General features: G+C 31.3%; 2 long non-coding RNA genes across 2 annotated transcripts; both read left to right on the top strand.

Moving 5' to 3' along the window:
• Positions 1-832: 832 nt before the first annotated feature.
• Positions 833-1,697, top strand: LOC121131582 (uncharacterized). Its single transcript, XR_005869085.2, has 2 exons — positions 833-1,402; positions 1,496-1,697. It is a non-coding gene; the product is annotated as an uncharacterized lncRNA (long non-coding RNA).
• A 1,493-nt stretch (positions 1,698-3,190) lies between these two features.
• Positions 3,191-4,904, top strand: LOC121131583 (uncharacterized). Its single transcript, XR_011784248.1, has 2 exons — positions 3,191-4,189; positions 4,250-4,904. It is a non-coding gene; the product is annotated as an uncharacterized lncRNA (long non-coding RNA).
• The last annotated feature ends 1,395 nt before the right edge of the window (positions 4,905-6,299 follow it).

The raw sequence follows: 6,299 nt of genomic DNA, 5'->3' as shown, positions 1-6,299 counted from the left end.
CTAATTATGTAAGGCTACCCCACGAAAGTAGATCGAAAGTCTCATTGTGTGGAACGGCATACTTAAATACAGAAAAGAAGCATGATTCCAATTAATCATCCCATCACGAGTTATTACATTTAAAAATTGCTTTTTAGAATAAGCAATGCTTGTTTTTTTCAACGAGAAACTTAACTTGGGCGTCACAAAATCATGATCTTTTGTCATAGAATGTATTAGTTTCTCTGGAGCTTGAAAAGATAGAGTGTGATATGCAAACTCGAAAAGAAATATATAAAATATTGTTTAATATATGAAAAAAGTAGCAATTTCGAGCCCATAAACGAAACCGTTACCATTTAAAATGACATTTTGAAGTAAGTCACCTTTACTTAAATATGCCACTTTTTTTGATACACCAGTGCCATAAATTGAGAAAAGTATTTATAATTATTTATGAACTTGTAACACTATTAAGACAAGAAAAAATGAAAAGTCTTGCACGAGTTTTAAGTTATGTTTTTACAGTTCTAATGATGATTATATCATTTTAAAGAGTTTATCAAACAGAATGCCACATTTCCTCTATCTCTTTACAGAATAAGCATGAAAACCAAATTAAAAATATATATTAAGAAACATTAAAATATATTAATTTCTATTCTTTTAAGAAGTTCAGTTTAAAGGGTGATAATTAAAGATTGTCGGGTTACAATGTCCTTATTTTTTTCATTTACTGCTTGATCTGTTCCTGTTAATCCAAAATTATCGAAAGAAATTGTTGTTGCAGTACTGTTTACATTAAATTCTCCTAAAAAAATTATTTGAAAAAGTTGTCTCAGTTGCTGTTACTCGCTACTGAGTTTACCTTCTTCCATAGCCCTGTCTCCACGTTTGGAGGTCACGATGGCTCCTGTAGCCAAGCTACTTGGCGGCTCACCCAGTAAGTTGTTGCAACTGAACTTGGGGTCATTTTAAGGTCTGTTCAAGGATGGCGGGTATCTCACAAGCGACGAGAGAGTCAAAAAGACAAGCCGATTCCAGGTAGTCCCCCTTCAATCTCCCCATTTGTGAAGTATGTCCTCTCATTGTGTGTTGGGAGAAGACACCAATCCACGCTAAAAACTGTTAGCCAGACTGACTGCAAAGGGTTACAGGGTGTGTAAAGAGCCTTTTGACAGCCCAAATGAAGAAAAAGAGGATTGCGTTTGCCTAGGGCACACTGAGATGGAGTCTGAATGACTGGAAAAGTATTGTCTGGTCAGATAAAAGCTTCTTTCAAATCATTGGCTATAAAAATTCGCAAAAGGATCGTGTATCGGGCAAGAAAAAAAATGATGTTCAGTACGTGCCAATTGTGAAGCACCCTCTAAAAATTATGTATTGGGGAGCTTTTGGGGCTCTGGGACTGAGTAATATTCATGTTAGGGACTTTTTCAACCATTTCTTTTAAAGATATTAATATTCTTATTTTTAATTTTTTGATTTAAAGACCTGATAACTTGCGTATTTCTAGGCTTGTAAGTGGTCAGGAAAAAAATTGCGATCAGAAGTTCACTGCAATAGTTCGCTATATAACGATCAGGGTCATTTTTGATCAGCGGTCCGATCAATTTATTTGCCATCATATTCAAATATACAATTTATTCGAACCTATAAATAAACATTTTATATATATACATACCTTTTTATCTTAAATAAACGATTGATACACCTTTTTCAAATGTATTTATTTACAATATTTAACTATATTAAAACAATAAAATATATGTAAAAAATAAAGTGTGCCGACGAATATTGTAATATCGACATGAATCTTTTCTCTTCAAGCTCTTTATTTGATATTAACAGGAGATGATTTTCCCATTTATGATCTCTAAGCCTCTATGTAGTCCTCCTCAGATCGGGTTGGCCTTGAAGAACAACCCTTTGCTGATGGTACTACTACGAATCAAGACATTATATCTTTGAAAAAGTTTTTTGACCCTCTGGTTCGGCCAAGATAATTTCCAGCTCTTCGAAATAATCAGCCTCTTCTTCTTTATAAATATCGGCCAAAATCTGCTCCGCGTCATATATAAAGATCGAGATCAAGTCAAGACTGAGGCTATAAATTTAGAGAAAAAAATTAAAACCCAAACCAAGATCAGTATTTTTAGTTCGAGACCAAGACCGAGTGTATTAAACTGAAAACAGGAGCAATACTTTGATGTGTCGAGAGCGACACAAGGCCAAACCCATAAAAAAACTATCTTAATAGCAGTCTCAAGACAAAGACCGGTCTCAAGAACCACAGCACTATGACGTGATATGTAATTTTGTATGAATTGATCGGATCGCAATTGTTTTGCTATTTCTGTTGTGATATAGCTATAAAAAAGATCATAACCAATTGCAATACTGCAATATAAAGATCATGACCGATTGCAATACTGCAATCAGCGATATAATATCGCCATGATCCCTGATCAGAAAAAACTCCCATCAACATCCATGTATATTTATTATATCGTCTCTTTAAAACTACTGATGGCTTATAAATATGTACTATCAAACTTTACATATATAAAGGATTTATAAAGATGTTTTCGAATGAAATAATGCTTAACATTTTTTTAGTGTCCTATTACACTATTTTATTAGTTACAAAGTTAATACAAATGATAGAAACTTCTAATGTTCAATGTTCTTTGTTCAATTGAGTCCTTATCTATTAGTGCTCCATTTAGATTATTTAATTATTCTATATAGTTATAGGGTACCCATGACGTCATCGGGTATGATAGTAAATTTGCAGACTAACCTTTTTATAATTACACTAGTGGTATTTTTCGTCATTGTCCGTAGGCTTTCAGTTTAACAAGTGCTCAATTTGGATATGTTATATTTGATAAAACAGAGAAACTGCAAATCATAAAGCACAATTTTGACTCCTTGGATTATAAAAAACAAGATGCACAATATTTTTGTGTGACAAAAAAGAAATATGATGCTTGGATTGGCATTTGTTGTTCTAAACAATATACTGCTGTTTTATATTTAAAAAAACAACAACATGTATAAATATTGGCCCTTACGCCCTAAATCAAATTTTAAATGAAAATATTTTTTTTCCATTATTTAAACATGAATTTCTCAATAGTCTTATAAAAGTAAAAATTGTCAGTTGGACTAAAAAGTCCTGCTTATAAAAACTGTTGCATTTGTCGTAATTTCAACTTACAATGTATTTTAGTGACATAAATGGATACTTTCATAGACATACAAGATTGTTTACAACTACTTAGCGTACCAGGGGTCGATCCAGTAAAATGAAACGGATGTCAAGATCCATGAATATCCATTTAGTGGATTCCTCCTTTTTCCTGGGCACCATCCCCCTCCTTTTCTTTCATTCAATTTTCCTTCCTCAAAGAGGTCCCAGATTTTTCAGTTGTTACCTGATTGAGGGAGAGTGCTCCCCACCTTGAGATATGTTTTTATTTACCAAAGCTGTCATGATTATTCTTTTATTCCTATTTGTCCAATATCCTCACTACGCCATCAAAAAGTCAATGGAATCCAAAAGTTAATGAGTGTTGTCAAAGATTAAGAAATAACTTGTGGGAAAGGATATCTTGCCTTAGACGAGACTACAAGTAGATCCAGACATTACTTATTTTTCCATGGACTAGGAGCCAGAAAAATCCAGAATATGAGTTGTCAGACCAGAATGACCCGGAGTATTATGTCTCAGACTTGATCTGAACACTGAAAAGTTGGTCTCAATTGAAGCTCTGAGTAGTGGATCGGTATTCTTTTCTTTAATTGCATTTAGTGTTTAGACTATTTACTATTATTGTTAAATACGAGTATATTATTATATCTTAATATTTGGTTTCTTAGATTATTTCTACTATGTAGGTTTTTATTGATGATAACCTTGACCAAAATGTGTAGTGGCATCATTCATTTGTATACATAAAGTTTGTGCGTACAAATTTGCCTATAGCAAATGTTTTATATACCATGAAGGGAAACCGCTTTTGTTCTTGTTTTATTGATTTTATCACTGTTTTCATCCATAGCATTGAGACTAAAATGAAGTGCTCAGCGTATTAATCAATCTTTTTTGATCATCAGAATTAAGAAAGAACAATAGCGTTGCTATTCTGTTCATACCATGAGTGAGACAAGTGTCGTACAACATCATTGGAAAATGTTGCTTAAGGTTTTTGACTGCTTTTATACAATAAGCTTCACCATTAATAATGAAAACCTCTCGCCACAGAAATCGGAACCCAAAATGTTGTTAAGACTTTTAACTTATATTGTGAGCCTCCTTAATATCTTCCAAATTTATTAAATAAGGGCAGCCTATCAATACTGCAGTCATGGATCGTATTTTCGTCTCTGATAAGAAGATTATCATTTCCTTCAAGTTCTTTCCTAATAATTGACAACAATACTTTACATTGGGACTCCGATGACTTAGTGATAAGATAGTTAAAAGGAATGGATTTACAAGTATAAAGTTCCACTAATTTTACTAAATTTGAATGACAAACAATATGTAGTGGAGCATTGCAGGATTCATGCATCATGTAATAAATAAAGAAATTCAATGTTATTTAATGGCAGAAAATTAAATATAAATGTTATATTTATTGCTTGTTGTTGATTTCATAATATTTTGTTTAATATGCACTTAATATTCTTCATAAGAAAATTAATTAATATTAGAATTGTTGGTACAATAAATCTTAGATTGAATACAATTTAAAAAATTAGACTACCTATAATATACACATTATATTTTATACAAATCGAAATATTTTATTTTATTTATCTTAAATTAAGGAATAGTATTATAAATTTTGATGTTCATTATTTAAATTCACAAATATAATGTATAAATTATAAGTAATAAAAGTGCCTTAGATTTATTGATTATGCTTATTTGACTCCTATGTTTTATATTGCTGAAAAGTGCGCCATCCCTTTTATACAAAACTGGTACGAAAGGTACCGAAGGAAAAAAAATCATCTATAAATTTAATAAGAATATTATTATCTTTCAAATGAACAACATATACTTTTTAATGTATGCAAACGATGAGTTTGACAATTTTAACATATCTAATTATTGTATTTTTTTCTAACTTGCCTAAAAATGGTCCATTAAAATCTAAAGACTTTGAATTTCAAACTTCAGTAAGATACAATTTATTAATTAAAGATATAATTTCAACAAAATAAATATTTTAAATTGTCAGAGCTCTCTTAATCATAAATGTAGCCGTTCTTAGCAGTAATGATGGCTTCCAGGTAGTATCGGAAGGCTTGTTATCTGTGGCAGATGTATTCCTCTTTCGAGGTACTACGAAAACTGCCCGTATTTTCTTCAAACTTCATCATTAATAATAACACATTATTAATTCGCTTAATATTATTTATGACAAAGATATAATATATTTGTTTGTTCCATCCCCCAAGGGAGTACCTTCAATTGTGAGTAATATTATTGCAAAACAATTTCCTTGCATTTTTTTAAAATTGAATCCAATCTTCTAAGAAATGGATTGAGAGGATTCCCAAAAATGGGGACTAAATAACTTTGGTGGAATACCTTCCGCTATCAGATTGTCCCAGGGGTAGTGTGGAATTTCTAAAAACCACTCCCAATTCATCCAAGGAACCCTTTAATACCAAAAATAGTTGAAGCCTTTAGTTGATAAATTGAAAACTGCATTTTTTCAGTGTTTTTACGCCTTTTAACTTCTTTTTCCTATAGATGCCACGTTACATGCAAATAACATTTTTTTAAATTTTATTAGGCATATCATTATTTATTTTTCTTTTTTGGAAAGGTCAGAATACTTACTTTACTTATGTAATAAATAACTTATCCAATCCTTTGAGTATATGGTAAATAAAATAAAATTTTAATATTTATAATTTTGTTAATACAAATATCTATATTTTATAAATTCCTACATGAAATAATACAATAAATTTGTGATAGTAACTTTTAAAAACCTAAAAAAGAAGCAAGGTATATACTAAATCAGTTAAAAATACATAAATAATATTAAGCAAATTTATAATGTTTTATTATTAATCATGAGGTTTGAACAAAATATGGGCAATTTTCCTAAGTGGCAATTTTCTCCAGGCAATCTTTTACGGACAATTTTCTCTAGGGCAGTTTTCCACGCATGCTCTAACAAGGCTTCACGGTAATCGCTGACAGTGGGCCTTGGTGATTGGATGAAGGACAATACAGACATTCCTTTCGACATACATCAAAAAGGTGTAGTCGTGGGAGATGGCATCAGGGC

This window comes from Lepeophtheirus salmonis, unplaced genomic scaffold (genome assembly GCF_016086655.4).
Source record: "Lepeophtheirus salmonis unplaced genomic scaffold, UVic_Lsal_1.4 unplaced_contig_8664_pilon, whole genome shotgun sequence".
Lineage (NCBI taxonomy): Eukaryota > Metazoa > Arthropoda > Copepoda > Siphonostomatoida > Caligidae > Lepeophtheirus > Lepeophtheirus salmonis.
Note: the sequence above shows the minus strand (reverse complement) of the source record. Positions and strands in the feature narration are given on the sequence as shown.